Source organism: Plecotus auritus (assembly GCF_963455305.1).
Source record: "Plecotus auritus genome assembly, chromosome: 8".
Classification (NCBI taxonomy): Eukaryota; Metazoa; Chordata; class Mammalia; order Chiroptera; family Vespertilionidae; genus Plecotus; species Plecotus auritus.
This window is the reverse complement of record NC_137782.1, coordinates 60,352,854-60,376,009: the sequence shown is the minus strand read 5'-3', so window position 1 is coordinate 60,376,009 and position 23,156 is coordinate 60,352,854. Positions and strand designations below refer to the sequence as shown.

The 23,156-nt window shown below is 52.6% G+C and overlaps 1 protein-coding gene across 3 annotated transcripts in view; it reads left to right on the top strand.

The window, feature by feature from the left end:
* DLGAP4 (DLG associated protein 4) overlaps positions 1–23,156 on the top strand; it is a 179,694-nt gene that overhangs the window by 34,210 nt on the left and 122,328 nt on the right. For 2 of the 3 annotated variants that reach the window (XM_080683322.1, XM_080683324.1), the window contains exon 2: positions 21,781–21,991. The gene's annotated coding sequence lies outside the window, so the exon portion shown is untranslated. Of the gene's footprint in view, positions 1–21,780; positions 21,992–23,156 lie in introns of those variants that run through there. The other variant, XM_080683325.1, reaches the window with a different exon arrangement.

Genomic DNA, 23,156 nt, shown 5'->3' with positions numbered 1-23,156 from the left:
CCGACCTAGTTGAGAGCGTGTGTGTAAGGTCCTTCCTGGGGAAGTGTTGCTTGAGCTAAGCTCTGAAGAATGAGTGACAGTTACCCAGGTGAAGAGGGAGGGAAGGGCATTCTGGGTACTGAGAACAGTAAGACAAAGGTGCTGAGGCAAGAGAGAGCAGGGCAAGTGTGAAGGCCTGGGAAAAGGCTGGGAGGCTGGCCCAAGGTGAGCCAGGGAGTGAGAACCAGGGGAGTGAGAGCCTGAGGGATGAGGGATGAGGCTCGGGAGGAAGGGGATGGCCTGTGCCACAGCAGAACTGGAAGCTAGAGCAGGGAAGGCAGTGGTCTGATTAGCATATTCATGATCGTGGCAACCCTCATGAATATACTAATCAACCTGGGGAGGGGTGGATGGGGGAGGTGTCTTTCCTCTGTGGCCGAGGCAGGCCTAAGTTCCCAATACCCTCTTCTTCTGGGAATGGAGCCCCAGGTAGGAGTGGACTGGGGGTCCCCACATCCCCAACATCAGCTCCTCCCTTCTCCTGGCTATCTACCAGTCCCTGCACTCCTCCCTCTCTCAGGAAAGTGTGGACATTACGGAAGTGGAAATGATACGGAGTCCTCCACACTGAGGATTAGGCCCCATCTCGTGATTTGCCTGCATGGGGCCAGCTTCACAGGACCAGAGCAGCGAGAACAGGACGTCAGCGACTCCCCCTCCCAGGGGCACAACGTGGGAGGTGGGAGGATGCAGGGGGGAAGCCACCAGAGGGTCCATACAATCAACAGCCCCATGCCCAGTGCTTCTGGACATGGGCCCCCAGCTTAGGTCGGGCCTGCACTGGTCTCGGTTTGCTTTAGTCCCTGTGGTCACAGAAGTGACCCCCCCCCAGATCAGAGATGTTGGTTGTACCCTCAGGCTCCTGGCTGAGTTTAGGGGGAGGGATGGGGGGTCAGGACTAAAAAGTGTGAGAAGAAGGGGGGGAAGCTGCTTCCCAGACCCCAGGTGGTCCCTACAGCTAGGCCTCAGGGGGCTGTCAGGAGGCTGCACCCTTAAAGGGGGCTCAGGAGCCGGTGTGCTTCAGTGCAGGTGCTGCCATCCAAGCGAGCAAGCGGAGTGGGCGGCATAATTAGCTGTCACAATTAGTGAGTCAGGCACCACTCAGCTCTCAGTCAGCCCCAGGGGTGAAAGGGAAGGAGACTCGGCCAAGGTCACCAGGGAGCAGGTTGGGCCAGGCCTCCTCAGCGCCTCCCACTGCTCCACCAGGCTCCTCCTGGAGCCAACAGAGCTCAGGCAGAAGCTCTGAGGAGGGCCTGGAGGACTTCCCTCACCCTCCTTACATAGAGAGGGGAACTGGGGCTCATAGAAGGAGCTCACGCCCCTTGCTCAGTCCTCTGCCCACGCAACTCTCTTTCCTGATCCTTGAACACTGTACCAAGCCGCTCCCTACCTCAGGGCTTCTGCTCAGCTACCCCTCTGCCCAGATACTTCCCGGTTCTTATCCACCAAGGGTCTCAGCTTGCAGAGTCCTCCTGCAACCCTGTCTTGGCCTCTGGTTTTCTCTGTCCCAGGCCCTTGGGACACTTATGATTTGTAATTGTTTTACCAGTTTTGTCTCTCACCCTTGCTAGGGGGTAACTGTGAGTTTAGAGTCCACATTGGTCTTGTTCGGTTTTCTAACCCAGCACCTGGCACAGCACAACAATAGCCATAAAAATGCTGTCCTGAGCAGGTACTATGTGCCAGGCCCAGAGCATCCACCCGCGTAGGCCTTTGATCCGCCCTTTGAGAGGCAGTGTCCATCATTCCCATTTCTCAGCCCCCTCACTCCCTCTACGCTAATGCACACAGTAGGCACACACAGTAGGCGCTTGGTAAATATTGGTTGGGTGAACATATGGAAGGACAGGCTTCTCCCAGGCTCACCTAGACATTGAGGGGACAGCCAACCTGTCGCTGCAGCTTCTGCCTCCCAGCATTATCAGAAGCCACCGGGTCATCATCCTCAGCACCCAGTGGGCACCCTGGCAGCCTCCCACCTTCCTGCCCAGTGGCAGCACAGGCTCAGCTCCCTGGGCACCTCATTGGATTTTCTCCTCATTTCTTTGAGCAGATTGAAGAGTGGGAACAGAGACAGCCTGTCGGGCCGGGGCTTCGGAGACGAGAGCTTTAATTTCCCAGGAGCCCCATGGCAGCTGGAGCAGACCCCTGAGGCCGGCAGAGGGGGCTGTGAACATAGGTGCTGCAGTCAGTGGGGGTCTTCCCAGAGTTGGATGGGGCTGGGTGGTGGATCAGCCCCCACACCTTCTCCCTGGGATGGGGTCTCCCTGGCAAAAGGGGCAAAGACCAGAAGCTTTAATGCCGGAGCCTCCACACACTTGCTGTGTGACATTGGGTGAATTACTCCTCCTCTCTGTGCCCCAGACTCCTCTTTGATAAAGTGGGGTGCAGGATGGCTCCAATCTCTTTGTACTCTGGGAGGACCTGGGAAGCTGGGGAGGGGGTAATGGGAAGCTGAGGGGTAATTTGTTGACTGAATGAGAAGGGAAACAGGAAGAATAGGCGGGTGGAGGTGGCTGAGTGGGTACCTGTCAGGGCAAGGGGAGTCTGTTCCGATCGGGGGGGCCTCCGCCTGGCAGCTTCTTTAGCTCCCACCAAAGCCACCTTGTGACAGCCTCAGAACCACCCATATTGATTAATGGCCACAAAATGCCTGGGCGCCAGCAGCCGCCCCACTCGGTGGAATCAGCTGTGATTTATAGGATCGGGGCCCTCAGGAAGCAACTGTCTGAGCTCAGAGAAACCTCAGACAAATGGGTCAGTGTAGAGTGGGGCCTGGATGGAGGCAACCGCAGCCAACCGGAAGGTCTCAGAGACAGACTCCTCTGGCCCAGGGTCCTGGTGGAGAACCTGAGGCCCATAGAGGGCAGGTGACATGCCTAGGGCCGCTCAGCAGAGCGATTCCTCAATGCCAGGACTTGTAACTCGGCCACTCGAAGCCTGAGGCACCCCTGAAGCTGCCTGGCGCACACATTTTGTGTCCTTGTTGTTGGCCGGAGCAGAAACCAAAGCCAGAGCCAGTGTGCGAGCTGGGAGGCACGTTAGGCTTCAGGATGGCCAGGGCCGCTCAGAGGAGGTGACTTAGGTGCTAAGCCTTGAGGTCTGAGAGGGAGCCAGTCATGTGAATGCTGAGGGAGAGGGAACTGGGTGGGGGACCAGCAGGGGCATGAGCTCGGAGGGGAAACAGAGGCCTGCATGATCAGGGAAGAGCAAGGAGGGCAGGGTGGTGACTGGGGCAAGTGAGGGTGATGATGGTGAACAGAGCAGTGGCTGACGAGACCCCCAGCAGTCTTGTGGGCCCCTGCCAGGGGTTGGGCCTTTCCTAAGTTCACTGGGAAGGCTCTAGAGGGGTGCCAGCAGCTCTGCCTTACATTGTCCAAGGACCCCTTCGCCTCTTTGTGAAAGGGAATCGGAGGAACACACAGGGAAACAGGGAGCGTTCAAGGCAAAGTTGGCCAAGGAGGACCCAACCCTGGAGCTGGGATTTGTCCCTGGGTTTCTACTTTAAGCCTGTCATCCACTGTGGGCAGTGACCAATTCTAATATCTCAAAACCTGTTCCGATCCATGATCCCCTGGATACCCCACACCATGGCCTGGGACCCTGTTTCATAGAGGCATCACCACATCAGACCAACTTTATGACTTGCTCAAGGTCACCCAGCTTGGAAGGAGCAGAGCTGGGATGGGAAGCCAGGCTTCTGGGTTCCACCACTCTTTAATGCTTTGCTTGTTCCTTATCTCCCACCGGAGATCAAAGCTGTCCCTCCTCAAGGGGAAAATGAGTTTTTAAGGCTGCAGGAGCCCCCTGTTGGGTGGATTTGAATTATATCTGCGTGTGCGTGTGCACGTGCGCATGCTCCACTCAGCAGGAAATTTGGGACGGGAGCAGCTTGGGTACATGTCCGGGTCTTCTCTTTGCTGGGAAACCAGGCCAGAGCTGGAGGGGCCCCAACAGTGCTGTCCCAGCCCCGCCCTCTCCATGGCACTCCGATGCCTGCTGGCAAGGGCACTGGCAGGCACTGAGTGGCTGCTGGCCTGTGGCTGCAGCTGACACACATTGTCTGTGGGCCACTTCATGTCTCTGCCTGTGACAGTGGATCCTCCAGCAGGGCAGAGAGATCACCGTGGAGGAAGCTGCTCACCTGCCTCAGGTGTGGGGGAGTCCTGCTCACCTTGCCGGGGGAAGCCTAGCTTTCCTGGGTGATGCATGGTAAGTTGGGTCCTTCTCTGGTCCTTAGTTGCCCCACCTGGTCAGTGGGAGTTGGGTTGGATAGATTCCGTGACTTCAAAGGTACACTGGAATCTCTGCTCCCCAGTTCATTAGTGTGCGATCTTGGACAACTAATTTTACTTCTCGGAGCCTCAGAATATTTCTCTGTATTTTTATATCCATTTTAGTACTTACTTTACAGGACTTCTGTGAGTAGGAGGCAGGTAAATCTCTTAGAAGACCAGGCATACACCGGGCACCCAAACAAAATTAGCCTCCCGAAATAATAACAAGTACACAATATAAAAATAATACCTGGCATTCATTTGGGCCTCTCCCCACACCACATACTGCATTCACTCTTCACTACAGATCCACAGGTCAGTATGGTTATTGTCCCCATTTTACATTGAGGTAAATGAGGCACAGAGGCAAAGGTCAGGGCCAAGATCACACCACTGGGAAGTGTGGAGCCTAACTGGTCATGGCTCCCTGCCTGTCCCCAAGTACTAATCTTCTTTCCTGGATTACAACCCCTAGAAGAATTTGCCCCTGGAAGTGTTTGCCAAGGGGAACCCAGTCTTGGGAGCCTGGCTTGGTTTCAGCACCCCGGACAGCGCCATGGGCCTCCTGACTGGTGCTGAGGGCCTATGGGATACAACTGAGCCACAACTGTGCCTGGGCCCTGAATGGCAGGTTGTTTTCAGTGGGGTGGGACCCTCTACCTCATTTTCACTATGTGGAGACAGCAGGGCTCTGGATGAGCCCGCAAAGGGCCCACCTATTCCCCTGACTCAATGAGTCCGCTGGACACAGAGGCCCTTCCTTCTGGAAGGAAAGGAAGCCAGGACACCACTTCCAGGTCCCAGCATCACCACACCCTCACTTTAGGCTCCAGCATCACCACACCCTCACTTTAGGCTCCAGCATCACCATGGAAACAGGTGGAGGATGCACTCCTGAAGACCCAGCGCAAGGAATCCAGGCCGGGTTGGCCAGGGCCAAGTTTGAAGGGACCTGAGGTCACCACTGGCTCTGCTCTCCCACTGTACAGATGAGAAAACTGAGGCTCAGAGAAAAGAAGACTGGATTCCTGGGATGTATGAACTGAAAGGTTCCCAGGGATCCGCTGGTTCTATTGCCCCATTAGATAGAGGACAGATGAGAAAACCGAGTCGAAGGAACCATTCTCAGGGAGGCCTGCAATAGGTACCCCATCAGTTGTCTTCTGGTGGAATCACTGCTTTTCCTTCCTCGCATGTGCCATAATTTGAAAGTATGTGTTTTTGTGTGCTTGGTCTCTTCCTGCTGGGAGGTGAACAGAACTAGGACTGCTTGTTCATGGTCATATCCCAGTACCAATGCATATCCCAGGACATGGTGGTTAGAATGTAGACTCTGAGGCAAATTAGCCTGGATTCAAATCCCACCTCTGTCTCTTACCGGCTGTGAGACCTCAGGCAGGTCACTTCTCCCCTCTCAGGCTCAGTTTCTTCATCTGTTAAATGGAGAGAATGACAGCACATGCTGAAGATTTGCTCAGATGGTGCAAACACTAATCCTGAGTGTGGTGAGTGCCAGCCAGTGTCAGCTGTTGTCTTTGTTACCGGTGAATGGGTGCTTGATGAATAGTGAATGAATGAGCAGGATCAACCTGCCAGTAAGGGCTTTCCTCCAGGACATCAGGGGAAGCCGCCTCCTGAGTCTGTTACGGGTTTTTCATTCCAGGGGACGTTTACTCTCCTGCCTTGGACTTTAGCACTCATTGGAATCCCTTGGAGGGGCTCAATTATACAGACTCCTGCCCCAGCAAGACCCCTGGGATCCGACCCTCTGTGGGCAGAGCCCAGGGTCTGCATTGTTATGGGCAGCCATGCTTGTTACCACTGCCGGGGCGCCTCGGGAGTTCAGTGATGGGGTTGGTGAACAGAGGAGGCAGCCCTGTTCACCCTCAGCAGGCACTGGAAGCCTGAGCAAGGTGCTGGGCCCGGGAGAGGGAAGGACAAACCCCAGAGAGGAGCCATCAGGGATGCCTCCTGGAAGCAGTAGTGTTTCAACCAGGCCTTGAAGAGCGGGGAGATGTTGCCCAGCTGAGATTAACAGATGGCATCGTGGACGGGGGAACAGCACGCACAAAGTGGTGGAGGCAGGAAAAACAGGTTGTGCCTGGTGTGTGGTGTGGGATGAGCTAGTAGATGATATACTCAGAGAAGTAGGTGGGGTTTATCTGGATCGCCAAGGGCCTCAAATGCTACGTCTTACACAAGCCCCCCACCCCACTTCCTTTCTCTGTTTCCCTTTCATCACTTGAAGGTCTTAGGACCCACTTTTCCCCCTCCCCAGTTCTTTCCCACTTACCTCTCTCCTCTTAAAACCATTCATACCCTGACCTTGAAATCTGTTCTCATGAAACCAGTCCATGCTGAAGTCACAGTGGCCCAAAATGGGATGATTTGGTGGAGATGGGGATCTAGGGGTGAGGGACTGTGTCTGATAACAGGGGCTTTCAGTACCTTAGCCCAAGGCAGGGACACTAGTGGTGGAACTCAGGCATGATGGAACAGGGAGGAGGCCAGTATCTTTTCACGGGTCATTGTGAGGATAAAAAGTGATGATGGATATCAGGTGTCCATCATTTATACTGGCACATAGTAGGTGTTAAGTAAATAATGTGCTCACATGTCATGATTTTCCCAGGGAACTTCTGGGGTAACTATTAACAGCTTCCCTTCCAATTATTTAAGTATCCTGGTCTGGATAATAAAGTATATGGTCATTGCATCAATAAATAACCACTATTTCTTGGGGAGCTAAATTCCCCATGGTAATTCTGGGAAAGCGGCATCCCCAGGAGATGAGCTGCCTTCCCCACATGACATCCTCCCCACCCAGCTTCACTTTCCTTCCTCTGGAGGAACAGCCCCACCGACACCGTGGTGCTCGCACCGGCCCCTCCTCCCCACAGACTCCCAAGCGAGGGCATCTCACAGTTGCCACACATTCAGCGTGTGGGTCCCAGGTGGCTGCTTGATTTCCCTGGATACGTCTCTGGAGGAGATGCCTGGGGACCAGAAAGTGATCTGCACAGGGAGGCAGGTGGCTGGCATGTGCCAAGGCCAATTTATCCCCCTCACTCAGATTGACCTTGGGCCTGTCTGGCCCCATCCCACTCTTGGCACCAGTTTCTGATGTGCTGAAGTAACAGTTCCCTATGAATGTCAGGGCAAAATGTAGTAGATACGTGCCTACTGAGAGCTGTGGGAGGTGGGAGCAACTACCTGGGTCACAGTGAGGCAGTCCCTCCTGCGCAGGGCAGTGGGGTGACCGCCTTCAATCTCATCCTCCTGGCCTAGGGACATTTCCTCTATATGCTTAGCAGCTGCTCCATTCTGACCTTCTTGAGACTCAGAATTCAACTTCCTCAGAAACCTGATTTGCAGATGCTTATTAAAAATGCATGCCTCACTTTCCTGGTCTGTAAAATGGGCCTGATATTACTCACCTGTTATTTCTGTGGGGGAGAATCAGATGACATGACGGCTCGTCCACTGTACCTGCAGGTGGCATCCCTTTGTTTCTACAAGCATCAGCACAGGCTTCTGTACGTAGTAGGTGATTACTAAGCGCTTCCTGGCAGATGGCAGGTGGAGATGTGTGCTGAGGTGCTCTGCTTGCCTTTGCAGGGGCCAGAGGAGAACACAGTCACTTACTGCCTGATTCCTCCTTCTTTGCTTGTGAGACCTCTGAGACCCCACCCTGCTTGTCACCTGACAGCACCATGAGCCCCCGACTCAGGAACCCTGAAGGCCTGAGGGATTAGATGCCAGGCCAGGGCAGCTAGACTGAGGGGGCTGGGGAAAGGTGGTCTGTGGGCCCAACGGATCTAAGTTTTAATCCCAACTCTAACATGTGCTGACTGGCTGACCTCCGGCAAGCCATTTCACCTCTCGAAACTTGCAGTTCCCTGTCTGTAAAATGGGAATAATAGAAGAGCTCATAGAGTCAGAGAGACCCGATTGCCTGGCGCAGAGAAGTGAGCAGCACCTGCTGCTGCCACTGGGATTACCTGGTGGCAGGACCGGCCATGCCATTGTCGTGGTGCTGTAAATGGCAGACCCCCTGCAAGACAACAGGGCAGGTGCTAGGTCTCACTCTTCCATTTACTCAGCAAATATTTATGAGCATCTACTGTGTCCCAATCACTGGGCTAGGGACTGTGGATACATTGGTAGGAAAAGTATCTTCCCTTCTGGGCTTACTTTAGGGGTGGGCTTATCTGAACCAGGCAATAGGTATGATGGACTTCAATGTCAGGTGTTAATACATGCTAGAAAGCAGGGCAAGGTTAGACAGGGGATTCTGGGTCCAAGCCCAAGGCAGCCTCTCTGAGGAGGTGACTTGACAGAGACCTCAAGGAAATAAGGGCAGGAGCCCTGTGGATATTCAGGGAACGGCAAGTGCAAAGGGCCTGGGGTGGTAACGGGTTATGACTAAAGAACAGCTGGGAATCCAGTGTGGAGGGAACAGAGGGCTTGATAGGGAGGGGAGAGTGGTGGGAGGAGAGGTCATAGGGGCCCCTGGAGGCCAGGCTGTGTAAGGCCCTCACTCTGAGCGAGATGAGAGTCACCGGGGGCTTTGTGCAGAGACTTGTGTCTTAACAGGACCCTGTGGCTGCTGTGTGGAAACCAGACTGAAGAGATCAAGAGTAGAGGCAGGGAAGCCATGGGAGACCACTGCCCTACCAGGAGAGAGATGATGGTGGCTGGGCCAGGTGGTGCAGTGGAAGTGGTGAGGACTAGTTGGATTCTGGAGAGGTTTCAAAGGTAGAACAACAGGATTTCCTGATGGATTGACTGGGGTGGCGGGGGGGAAGCGGGTGGAGAGAGAAGGGGAAGGAGGGAGCATTGAGGGAGGAGAAAAGACAGAGAGAGGAGATAGTGTTAAAAACCATGAAAATGGAAGAGGTTACCTGTGTTGGCAGAAAGGGGACTGAGTTTGGGTGATTAGAAATGTGTCTGGTGAACTGAAAATCAAGATGTAGGGCTCAGTTTTAAACATAACATGAAGACATAAAGAAGAATAAAACCTTTCTGTCACCTCCTCCATGCCCAGCCTGGCCCCGGGTGCTGGGCCCTTGATATGCAGCCATCATTGTCCTGGGTGGTGGGCAGTGGCCCTGGGCAGGTTGGGAGCCCGCTCCAGCTTGCGTGAGCTGTGTCCCCAGCGTGAGTAGCGGCACTGGCGTCAGGCAGGCTGCCTGGTTCCAGGAGGTTCCATGAGTGTGTGACAGAGCTTGGAGTGGCTGCATCTGCCCCCACACTGCAGTGTCTCTTCCTCTTCCCAGCTACACCAATCAAGACTGTAGACCGTGCCCACCGCCTCCGCTTACTCCTTAACCCACCGCTTCTGCCTTTCGTTTCCACGCTGCCCCCAGCTACCTGCTCCCTCCTTTCCTTCCCAGCCTGAGCTTCTCAGGGTGTGGATTGCGCTCCCTGACTCCGATTATTCCTCGCCCACTGCAACCTGCACCCCACCCACCCCTCTGTGGTCATTGTTCTCACCAAGGCCACCAGGACCTCCTTGGTTCATCTCAGTCCTCGCCTCCCCCAGGCTGTGGGCAGTGGTACAGTCCCCTGACACCCCTCCACAGCTTGCTGGATCTCTGATAGCCTCTCACCTCTCTGGCTGCTCCATTTCGACACCTTTGCTGGCTTCTCCTCCTCCGTCAGTCCCGTAAGTGTCTCTGTTTCTCAGGGCATTGTCCTGGCTGCCTTTTCTTTTCAGACCACACCCTCTTCAGGACTCGGCATGGATGACATTTCTTATGCACCAGAAGCACCTCTTCCTCAGCAAAGCAATCATAGCATGTCCACTCACACCTGCCCCTGCCACTCTGTCCCCTGACTAGTGAGGGGCACCGTCGTCCCTGTACGGGCCCTCATGGCTACACCCCAGCATCCCTTTGCCCCCTTTCAACCTTTCTAAATAACAGCCTTTGTTGGGGTGTAATTTACATACCATAAAGCTCACTCATTTTAAGTATTCATTTTGTTGACTTTTAATAAATGTATACAGTTGTGCAACCATCACCACAATCCAAAAGTGTCCTTGTGTGCATTTGCAGTCAATCCCCACTCATGTCCCAGGCACCAGGCAGCCACTGATCTGCTTTCTGTCTCTGTAGTTTTGCCTTTTCTAGAAAGTTCATGTAAATAGAACCATACAACATGCACCCTTTGTGTCTAGCTTCTTCCACGCAGCAACTATTTTTTTGTTGTTGTTCATCTGTTGTTGCATGTAGCAGTACTTCATTCTTTTCTGGTGCTGAATTTTATGGATATATAGCATTTTGTTTACCTGTTCGATTTTTGGCTATGATGAATAATGCTGCTATGGACATCCATTTACATGTTTTTATGGGGACATACACTTTTGTTTTTCTTGCATTCCCCTCTCGTTTCTACCATCTTACCAGACCCTGATTTCCACTGGAGGAGCCACGTGGTCTCAGGAAAACTGACTCTTCCTCCCCAACTCAGGGACTGAGCATGTGACCCTGGTTAAGCCAATCAGTGTGTTCCATTCCCCAGGCATGATGATTGGCTCCTAGACAGGCATGTGATATAAGCAAGTCCAATCAGAGTGACCCTTGGGACTTGGCTGGAAGAGAAGTCCTTCCACATGCCCCCTGGTGTTATTTGTTGGGAACAGGTGCAGCTCTTTTGCCTGCCTGCAGGAAGCCAGACGTAGGAGGGAGCTGACATGGAGAAGGACTGGGATGAGAAAACATTATCGGAACAGAGCTGGAACCTTGATTGAGCTGTGCCTGAAGTCCACCATGATACGAGTTAATCAGTTCACTTTATTGTTAAAACCAGCTTGAGATGGCTTTTCTTGTTCTTGTTTATAGTGCAGGGATCAGCAAACTGTGGCCATGGCCTGCCTGTTCTTATAAAACATTTGTTGGAACATAGCCATGCCGTTCACTTATGTTTGTCTGTGCAGCTCTGGAGCACTGAACGGCCCACAAGCCTAAAAATATTTACTGTTGGTTCTTTAAGAAAATGTTTGCTGACTCCACTTAGAGCCAAAAGCTTAGTACATTTGTCCCCCCCGCCCCACCTTATCTGCGGTTTTGCTTTCTGTCATCTCAGTTACCCACAGCCAACCATGGTCCAAAAATATTAAATGAAAAATTCCAGAAATAAAAATTCATTAAGTTTTAGCCTGGCTGGCGTGGCGTGGCTCAGTGGTTGAACATCAACCTATGAACCAGGAGGTCACAGTTCGATTCCCAGTCAGGACACATGTCTGGGTTGCAGGCTCGATCCCCAGTGGGGGGTATGCGGGAGGTGGCCAATCAGTGATTCCCTCTCATCATTGGTGTTTCTGTCTCTCTGCCTCTCCCTTCTTCTCTGACATCAATAAATATATATATATATATACTAGTGACCCGGTGCATGAAATTCATGCACATTAAAAGTGGATTAATTAGAGGAAATAATTTAATATTGCTATTTGCCCTTTCTCTGTAATAGAAGTGTCAGAGATGAAAGAAAATTAGTAAAATGTGTATGAAAACTTTCCTGCTGTTAGAGTCTGGGGCTCACCATGGGACCCACCCACATGCACCTCAAAATCACGTGAGACCCAGACCCGGCCGGCCCCCCCACATTGGGCTAGATCCAGACCCGGCCAGTCCCACCCTTGTCAAGCCCTACTGGGCAGGGGTTGTAGCCTCAGGTTCCCTGGCCCGGCGCCAGGATGGGGGGCGTGGCCTGAGGTCCCCCAGCCCAGACCGGGGTGGGGGGGCATGCCTTGAGGTCCTCCGTCAAGCCCTGTCAGGTGGGGAACACAGCCTGAGATCCCCTGTCAAGCCCCACAGGGCGGGGGAGGGCCTAGTCTCAGGTCCCTGCTGATTGCTCGTTAAGGCTCCTTATGGGAACTTGGCCTCAGCTGTGGGTGCAGCCATCTTTGTGATGGAGTGATGGTCAATTAGCATATTCCCTCTTTATTAGATAGGATTTTTTAAATTCTTAAGTTTTAAATTGCACACTGTTCTGAGTAGATGGTGACATCTTGTGCTGTCTGCTCTGTCCTACCCAGGACAGGAAGTGTCCCTTTGCCCAGCATTTCCACGCTGTATACACTACATCTGTTAGTCTGTTAGTCTGTATGTCTGTAAGTCACTTAGTAGCTGTCTTGGTTATCAGATGGACTGTCAAGTATCGTAGTGCTTGTGTTCAGTGACTGCTATTTCACTTAATAATGACCCCAAAGCACACGTGTGCTGCTGGCAATTCGGATATGCCAAAGAGAAACTTTAAAGTGCTTCTTTTAAGTGAAAAGGTGAGTCTAGTACAATAAGATATTTTTTAAAAGAAGCCACATAATAACTCTTATTATAGTATATTATTGTAATTCTTCTATTTTATTGTAAGTTATTGTTAATCAGTCTCTTATTGTGCCTAATTTACAAATTAAAGGTATGTATGTAAAGGAAAAAGCACTGAACATATATGGGCTCAGTACTATCCACGGTTTTAGGCATGCACTGAGGGTTTTGGAACATATCTCCCAAGGATAAGGGGGGACTACTGTGTTCACTGTATTTCCCTCGTCACTCAGAGCAGAAACCTGGGATTCACCCTTGACTTCCTTTACCTCTTCCTCCACATCTAACAGCCCCAAGCCCTGAATCTGTCCCTGTCCCTCTGCTCCAGTGCCCCTGCCCTAGGAGACACTGCACCTCTCACCTTGATCACACCGCCACCTCTAGGCTGCCCACAAAGCTGCTGGTGACCTTTCTCCCACCCAGGCTTGACTAAGGCCGTGAACCCCCCACTGCTCCCAGGGTCAAGGCCACCCTCCCTGGACTGTCACTGCAGGGCCCTCATGATATAGCCCCACCTGCGTCTCCAGCCCTGTCTCCTCTCCCCTTCCTCCTCCTCTTCCCCAGAGCACACAGACGGGCTCCCCACCTGTGCAGAATTCCTCGCAGTTCCCCAAACCTGCCACGCTTTGTCCCTCTTTCTCTGCCTCCAGTGCCCCTCCCTACTCTGTCCACCTAGTGAACTCCCGTGCACCCTCCAGAGCCCAGCCAGAGCCTCACCTCCTTTCCGATATTTCTCTAATTCCCAGGCTGCCCCTGGGCTTCCTTCCAGGGCAGCTCCCATCACCGTGGACTGCCACCCCCACTGACTAATTCGTCTCATTGCCTTCCATGTGGCCTGGCTTGGGGTGTGCACAGAGTAGGGGCTCAAGGAATGTTTGTTTGTGGATCTCAGAGTAGGAACTCCCTGCCTTCTGCATCAGGCTTTGGATAAGGAACCGTCTGGGCTCTCTATAAACAAGGGGAGAAGGAAGGGCTGGAACTTCCCCAGCCCCCAGGCAGGATCGCCTTCAGAAAGTGCAGAGAAACACCTCCCAAGACGGACAAAATGAACCAAGCATGAGCTCCGAGAAGGATTCAGAGGAAGGGAAAGTAGGGCAGGTGAGAGTGGGCCGCTGCAGCGGAATAGAGATGAAGGGATTACAGGGAAATGTCATTAAATGAAGATCACCCGTGGCCTCCGGAAGTCAGTGGGCCAGCTGAGAGGAGGCCAGATGGCCAGTGAGGGGGCTGCTGGTCCTGTCAGAACTGCAGAAGGCTTGGGGATTTATGAGACTGGCCCTTTGGAGGATTTGGGGAACATCTGATTTCCAAGTCCTCTACTGAAACACATTTGGACACCAGCTGGCTTGGTCCTGGGTGAACCTTCCCAAGAAAGCAGGTGTGGGGGGTCCAGGGGAGCACTGGCCTGGCAGACCAGCCAGCTCTGCCCTCACCCACTCGGGGGGTCTTGGCTTCCCCCTCCCAGGCCTTAGGGCTGTGGCCCACACTCAGTGCCCGTTCCAGAAGTGTGTGCTCGTGTGGATCCAGGGCACAGAAAGGCAGAGGCGGGCCAGGCCCGAACCCCGCTGCAGGGCTGCAGTGAGGCGCAAAGGAGACAGTGGTTGTGAAAGGGCCTTGCCAGTTGTGAAATACGGTGACACCATGTCAGTGTCCCCTCCTCGGGGCAGCCATCCTGGACTTCCCTGCTGAGCTGGTCACCCTGTCCACACCCCGCTCCTCACACAGTGTATAAACCTCGTCCTGGCACCCGTCTGCTCTGTCACAGACCCTAATGTAGGACATGTCCCGCCACCAGGCTGAGCTCCTTGGGGGCAGGAACAAGTGTGTCAGTCTTCCACATCTGGCTCGGTGCCTGGCGCAGAGTGGGAGTTTGGCAGCTAGTTCCTGAATGACCTTGAATTGTAAAAAAAGCAATTAGCTTGTGGGTGCTGGGTAGCCTTGGTTTATCAAAGCAAGGACCAGGTGGTACATGGTAAAATCTTTCTCATGAAATGACAAAATGTTTTGTGAGTTGTGGCTCAAAAAGTGTGAGCATTTGGAAATGCTGTCTCAGGGTTGCGAATGTTAAAAGCTGTCTGGTCCTGTGCTATCCAGGAGGGTTGCCACAAGCCACATGCAGTTATTTAAATTTAATTTTATTCAAAATTCAGTTCTTGAGTTGCACTAGGCACATTTCGAGTGCTCGGTAGGCACATGTGCCTCCTGGCTACTGTTGGACAGTGCAAATGAGAACATTTCCAACATTGCACAGAGTTCTCCTTAGACAGCATTCCCCAGGACCTGAAAATTCACATCCATGTGTTATCTTGGGCCCTGATAGTTGGGGGGCTTCCAAGATTTGGGGGAGAGAGCTGGGACTCTGGAGTCTGAACAGACAGGGTTTGAATCCCTGCTCAGCCATTTTCTTGTTGGGCAGTCTGAAACAAAGGAACTTCCGTGTTCCTCCTGGGGCTCAGTGTTGTCATCTGCAAAACGGGTGATGGTACACTGGAGCCGAGCTGTGAGGTGTAGACGACTAAGCTATGTCAAGAGCTCCTTGGTGCTCTGTGCGAGGAGCTGCTATTATTCACAGGGTGGTGCCCTAGAGCTGTCAGAGAGAGGGAACAGGCTGCACATGTCAGAAAGGTCTTGAAATATGGAGCTCAGCTGCCCATACTCCTCAAAACTTCGGGCAGGGCATGATGAGTTCATCCGGGCCCTGGGGGCTGGTCTGGGGTAGTGGCCAGTGGGCATGACTGGCTGGGGACAGTCAGTGGGGCTGGGGCTGTCAGAGCCTGGGAAATCACGGACAGGGGCAAAGAAGCTCACTCCAGATCTCCCAGATGCTGAGCTGGGGCTTTGTGGTCCAGCTCAGCATGCACTTTATGTACAACTCTCTGCTGTCTACTAGCTGACCAGAGCATATTAACTAATGATAACATGAGGACTAATAGCAACTGTATTTCCTGAGCATTTTCTGTACACCGGGCACTGTGCTAAGAGATATAATATGTATATGCATTAGCTCATTTAGTTCTTTGTAATAGGTATATTAATGTTCCCATTTTATAGCCAGGGAACACTGAGGTCATTTGTTCAGGGTCACACAGCTACAAGGTGGTGGAGCTGGGGTCTACCAGGGCCCATGATTTAAATAAAGTCTGCACTCCTTATTTACCTGGTCCTAAAGCCCCTGCAGAGTTGGCATAGGTTAGCTCTTAACCCTTCACTCTGTCGCTCCCCACCGGTCTGGTCAAGTTCCCTAGACACCCAGGCTCTCCTTCCTATTTCTGTGTCCTTGTTATCCCTCAAGCTAGGTGACCTCCCCATTTCCCCTCTACCCTCCACAGATTCCTGTTCACCCTTCAAGACCCAGGGAAATCTTGAGGCCAAGAACTGGGTCTGAGTCATTTTTGTGTCATAATGTCCAGTATGCAGCTTGATGCATTGGAGACCTCAGTAAATTGTGGGTGGTAGGTTGATGGGTGGGTGAGTGAGTGGATGGAGGGGTAGGTGGAGTGGATGAATGGTGAGTCTGGGCAAGTAGATGGTTGGTGGGGGGTTGGCAAAGTGAATGGGTGGCTGGTGTGTGAGTGATGTGGGTGGCATGTGGGTAGATGGGTAGCTTGTGCTCAGATGTCCTGAGGCAGGGTGGGGCATGAACTGAGCACAGAGCAGTGGGCATGGAGAGAAACTGTGATTTGAGAGACATCAGTGAGGGGCAGATTGGGGGAGAAGGTATTGAGATCCATTTTGGATGTGGGGGTGTAAGGGGCCTATAGAGGGAGAGCTGGGAGGCAGCCAGGGAGATGAGTCTCAGTTGGGTTCAGGTGTGAGGCCGGGCTGCACAGAGAGATCTGAGAGGTCCGTGTGGACCCGGGTCAGAGGGCCGGAGGACTGGCCATCAGAGTGGGCAGAGGAACCACAGTCCCTGAGGCAGAAGATCCAGAGGAACACGACACAAGCTGGGGGGGGGGGGGGGGGGGGCGGGGAGGGACACTGCTGGGTCAGGAACAGCCATAAATCATTGCAGGTGGTGTGTCTGGACAGCCAGTGCCGAGGGATGCAGGCAGGAGACTCAGTGCTAGAGGTGGGCCTTAAAGGGCGACCAGGTGGAGACTGGCCTGGGGAGCAGTTACCCTGAGCCGGAAACCCCGTAGGCAGAGGCAGGGAGCAGGAAATGAGCAGGTTATGTCCACGAGCTCTGAGACCCTTGGAGCCCGTAGCGGTAGCTGGCGAACAGGAGGCTCCACATCTTTGCCCTGTCCCAGCCAGTACCCTGTGGCCACAGCCTCCAGGGTCCGGGAGGACTCGGGGAATTTGGGAGCTGTGTTACTTTGGACAAGTCACCTCCCCTCTCTGGGCCTTAGTTGCCTCACAAGAGCCATTTGCCACTTGCCTGGTTTGCTGAGAGGAGTAAATGAGATGTGGGGGTGTGAAAATACCCCCATGCATGAGGAAACCCCATAAATGCTATTTTTAAAAACTCTTTTCATTTCAGTTCAATTCCACATATATTTATTGAGCTAAAAGGCAAGCCCATTTTGTATGTAAATTAAATTTGTGTATCACCAATACCATTTTACCTGGGCCTGGGAGGCCATTTATTATTTGAGGAGCCCTGAGTTGAATTCTTTTGAAAAGCCCCGGTTGCTTTGTTTTCTGAGTAAGGAGGATTTTGACTTTTCAGGCTTGCAGAGCGAGGCTTTTATTTGTTCCATGTGCATTTTGAAAAAATGCTCCTAGCTGCTGCACAGGAAATAGACTGAGGGAGGCAGCAGGGTGCCTGGGGAGGAGGCCTGTGCTGTGGTCTGAATGAGGGATGGTGCCGCTGGGACAGGGGTGATTCTGGCGATAAAAAGGAGAGGATTTGAGAGACATTTAGGAGGGTAAGAAATAAAGGACATGGTCTTTGGTTTACAGGTGAGGGGATGAGAGAGAAGGCGGAAGGGACATGGGAGCCTCCTGGCTTCTTGGTTACTGAAGAGGGTGAGCTGGTTCCAGGTACCAGGTCAGGCACTAATGCAAGAGGGCAAGGTCTCCAGGGAAGGTCACACCCTGGGCCCTGGACACAGAGAGTGTGAGGTGTCCACATGGTGGCAGGCAGAGCTGCCCATAGGGATTTGACTGCAGACCTGGAACTGCAGCTGAACGGGAGAGGAAAATGTCAGTGGCAGGAAGGAGGGGAAACCCAGAGCGCATGACAGTAACTGTTTACCCAGCATTGAAAATACATGTTGAGCAAAGTGTTCACTGAGCACCTGCACATGCCAGGTGCTGTGCTAGGCTCTGGGGATCTGGCCATAAACTGAAGAGACCAAACTCTACCTGGTTAAGTGCCAGGTCTTGGAATTAGATGCTCTGCCTCTTAGTGGGAGGGGCAGGCAATAATCAGGATAAATTACTCATTCTCATGTCCTGGTACATAGTGGCAGGTGCCAAGGAGAACAATAAAGCCGGGAGGATCAGGCCTCGGACTGTTAAGTGGAGTGGGTGGGGGGTAATGGTATCAGCAGACATGGAGGTTGTGCTCACTGAAATCATTAACGCCTCATCACAGCCACATGAGGAAAGTGCTGTAACTACTCCCACTTTAGAAATGAGCAACCGAGTCACAGAGAAATTGAGAAACTTGCCCAAGGTCACTCAGCTATGGGACTGGCAGAGCCTGAATTTTACCTCAAGCCCATGCTCTTCAGTGAAGAGTTTTAACCATTATGCTGAACTGCCTCTCATTGACAAGGTCAGGCCTCAGCAAAGATCTGAAGGAAGTGATGGCATTAGGCTCACGGACATCTGGGCGACCAACACTCCAGACAGAGGAAGAGCAAGTGCCAAGGCCCTGAGGAAGCAGCAGGGCTGGTCTATTTAAGAATCAGCACCAAGGCCAGAGTAGCTGGGGTGAAGGGGAGAACTGGGGGTGGTATATCTGGAGGTGGCACCTGTGGCGTTTGTAAGGCTGCCAACTGTTAGTGGAGGTGAAGTGAGGCCATGGAGTGTTTATAGCAGAAGGTCAGGATCTGACTTGCATTTAACCTGCTTCCTCTGGCTTCTGTGTCAGGAGCAAAAGCAGAAGCAGGAGATAAGAGAGGACATGAATAATCCAGGTAAGAGATGATGATGACTCAGTCCACAGTGGTGGAAGCCGTCAGGTGGTGTATTAATGTCTTGATATAATGTGAAGGTGGATCCGGTAGGAGTTGCTGATGGCTTGGATGTGGAGGGTGAGGGAAAGAGAGGCATCAAGGATGACTCCAGGATTTGGGCCTGAGTGACTGGAAGGAGGGGGTTCCATCAACTAAGATGGGGGCGGCTATGGGAGGAGCCATTTCATAAAGTACTTTCCATGGCCATTATCCCTTTTAATCCCCTGGCTACTCCCTGAGGTAGACACTGAGACTCTCAGGTTACTTGACTTGCCCAGTTATCACTTGGCCAGAACGTGGTGGAGCCAGGGCCAGAAGCCAAGTGTGCGTCACAGGGTTTGGAATTTCGACTCATTCCTTCGATCAGCAACCATTTCTGAGCACCTCCTCTATGCCAGGCACTGCGCTACGTGTTGACAATGATGACAAGGGACGGTGATCCCTGCCGTCATGGAGCTCCCAGTCTGATGGAGGAGGCAGGGTCAACCAGTGATCATGGAAATGCTTTCCTCACATCAGCACGATAGGTGGCCAGAAGGAGAAACCGAGGGACCGTAGGAGCCAGTAACCGGACCTAGTTGGGAGGTCAGGGAGGGGGTAAATGTGGAGTGCAAAGGCCTCGGGATAGAGGGTCAGGGGGGACATGGAGGCTTGATGGAAAATACTCCCTGGATTCCTAGGCCATAGCAGGAGAACTCTGGGAGGACTGCAGACTCCCAGAGAACAGCTACCCATTTGGAAGTCAAAGAATCTTTTCTTTTTTTAGTGTTGGGTTGTTGTAACAGCTTTTTTGAGATATAATTCACATACCATGTAATTTATGCATTTAACGTGTACAGCTCAGTGGTTTTTAGTATGTTCACAGAGTTGTGTACCTATCACCATGGTCCATTTTGGAACATTTTCATTATCCCTAAAGGAAACCGCAAACATCGTAGCTGTCATCCCCTCCCAGTCCCCCCCACCCCCCCTGGCAACCACTCATCTACTTTCTGTCCCTCAGAGTTGCCTGTTCTAGACATTTCCTAGAAGTGAAATCATACACTATGTGGTCTTCTTTCACTTCACATAATATTCTCGACGGTCATCCATGTTGGAAGTTCCGCAATCTAAACGCCATCAGTGCTGACAGGGATGCAAGAGACTGTCTTGTGTGGGGAATTCCGGTCCCTCAGCAAGGAAGAGGGCGACTCCAAGACAGGTCTTGGAACCCCCAGATCATGGCCACTGCCCCGCTGTCCTGCACAGGTGCCTCCTCTGCTGTCACCTCTTTTCCTTCAGCTTTGGGCTCTGACTGATTTTTGCTAAAAGTGACAACTTGGTTGGGAAGCATCCTTCTAAGCCCTGGATTTTCATGCCTTGGCAATTTCATGCCCGAGGTGCATCTTGAAATCTTAATGCACCTTTAAGAATTTGTGTCCACTAATTCAGAATTTGGGGAGTTGGGTATTTTCTTTTCTTGCTACTTAACCACTTTTCATCCAGACGGTTATGCCTCTTTGTCTTGGTTGGTGATCTTCCTCTGGGGGAGGCAAGGGTTAAGTGCCAGGTCTTGGAATTAGATGCTCTGCCTCTTCCTCAATGTGTGTGCCCATTGGTAACTACTGAAACTCCCTGAGCCTGGTTCTGCCTTTGAGAAATAGTGGTAACCTTGTAGGGCTGTGGGGAAAGGAAATGCTGTCAAGCTTGTTAAGGGCTTGGCAAAGAGTAGGTGCAGATACAGGCAGTTAGAGATGTGGGGGCTTCCCAGGGCCCAGGCATGACCAGGAGAGAAAGATGACCCGCCCCCACCACTGATGTCCCCTTTCTCCGTTTTCCTCCTGTGTACTGACCCCTGTACGTCCCCTCTCACGACTGAGAGGTAGAAGCCTGCGTTCAGATCCTGGCCCAACCTCTTAGATTCCGTGCCCCCACAGAATTGGTTTTCATTGTGTCTCAGTTTCTCCACCTGTAGAATGAAAGGGTGGAGGGAGGGGGGATGCCACTGAGGCCTCCAAGGCAGCCCAGAGGCTCCTGGGAGGAGGTTATGGAATGGAGGAGCCCTTTCCTTCTCCCGGGAGGACTGGGTCCCTGCTGATTTAAAGATCCAAGCAGTAGCGGTGGCACCTGTTCAGGAGAAGTGGGTGGAGAGGGACACCTGGCTTCCCTTCGCCTCTTGCACAAGATGTGTTATGTGGGAAGTGATGGAGGGGGGTGATGCAATGAAAGGCCTCCTGCTCTGAGTGCAGGGACAGGGACAGAGCCTCTACTCTGTGCCAGGTATTCTACTTGCATTATTTTTTTAATCCTCACAGGAGCCCTCAGAGAAGGCACTCTTTTTTTTTTTTTTTTAAGTCCTCACCCAAGGATATGTTTCTTGATTTTAAAGAGAGGAAGGGAGAGAGAAACATCAATTGGTTGTCTCCCATACACACCCCGACCAGAGATCAAATCCATAACCTGGTTATGTGCTCTGACCGAGAATCGAACTGCAACCTTTTGGTGTATGGAACGATGCTCCAACCAACCGAGCCACCCAGCCAGGGCAGAGGAGGCACTCTTAATACCATTTGACAAGTGAGGAAACTGAGGCTCAGAATAAGACAGCTGCCTGCCCAGTGTCATTCAGCAAGTGAAGGGCTGAGCTGGGATTTGAACTCAGGACTGTTTGGCTTTCCTGACTGCCCCTATTCAGAGAAAATGAGGGAGAAGCAAGACAAAGAGTATCAGAGCCGTTGAAACCAAGCTTCCCGGCTGCTGTGGGGATTTGGCTGCTGTGGGGATTCTGTGGGTGGTAAGAAAGGCATCATAAATATGCATGACATGCAAATACGCCTCTGAAAAAGAATGTGGGGCCCACATGAGCCGGGATACCAGAGTACTTAGAAAAATGTAGTGTTGTACAGACACGGGTTTTTATGATTGCTGCATGGTGTGTCCATCCCATTGTCCCAGGACCCGTCAAAGGCTCTCAGGGTGGAGAAATTACACCAGGCACCTCCTAATTGACCTTCTCCCCCATCTCTGCAGGCACTGGTGCCTCCCCATCTGCCAGCTGCCAGGCAGTAAGAACTTGGTCACTCCCAGCACTGGAGGGCCCTGTCCCACACTGGTTGCTGCCTCTGATTGAGTACCTGGAGGGATGTGTGTGCCAGCCCTCGGTCCAGTGCCCGCTCCTGAGGTGACGCCTGCTGGTTCCCCACTGGTTCCTGTTTTTCCTCTGCACGTAGTCCTCTGATTGGTAAGTAACTGCGTCCGCCGGTCTGGGCACACAGAATCAGGGCTGCTCACCCGCCCACCCGTGCTTGGCACAGTTGGGAAATGCCCAGCTTTCCCACCTAGTGACACCCACATGCTGGTGAGGGGATCTCAATATGAGCTCTGTTTATGATTTAACTGCTTATCTGTCCAGTCCTCCCAACAACCCAATAGGTGGACATGGTGATGGTTTCCTTTTCATAGAGAAAACAGCCTCAGAGAGGGGAAGCCACTTGCCTGAGGATGCACAGCGAGCCCAGCTCTCTCTACCTCAAAGGCCAGCCCTTGCCACACCCAAGGGGCTGGGCAGTTGGTGACACAGGCTCAGGAAGGGAAGGAGAGGGGTGAGCCTTGCTGGGGCCGAGGCGAAGCCATCAGAGTTCCTGAATCTTGGGAATCCCTGTTGTTCCTGCCCCTCCAGTCTGTTCTACCCACATTCCTCCAGTTCCCACCTGGACTGACCCCAACACAGGATGAGGTGCAGGGCCCCGCAGTCTCTCTGACCATCCGTCTGAGGTTGTGCCACCCACCCCTGGCTACACCCCAAGCCTGGTCCTGTCATCTTTCCCACAACGATGATCCCGAGAACATACCCCCATTCAGTGCCAGCACAGCACCTGACACTCGCCATGTTCCTGCACCTCAACCTACTGCCACCTCCCGGGCCACGCAGGCACAACGAGTCTAGGTCACAGACAAGGATGCCATAGTTCAAATGAGGGTCACCAGCCACCAGCCAGCACTACATGGGGCAGTTGGTTTATTATCTGCCTGTTCATGTGGCCTCTGCACCCCAAGGGTGAGCAATAAACTGCTTCATCCCCTACTGGACAGCCAGGTACCCAGCATATAGTGGGTACACAGTCAATAGTTGTGGAAGGAAGGAACTCCTAGATGTCACTTCCCTCCACTAGACATCATCAGGAACCCTGAGCCCAGTGGCCTTTTAGCTGCTGGTCCCTGCTGACCCCAGAGAGCATGCCATGAGCTCAGGCCTTCAGCAGGGTGGCCAACCCCTCTGGTCTCTATTCTCTCATCTGCCAACAGCTGCCCAGCCTCCTTGATGGGATGGTTATGAGAAGGAAAAAGACTTGTAAATATGTATCATATGCAAATGTTATAGGATAATAAAAAAGCATGTGAAGTTC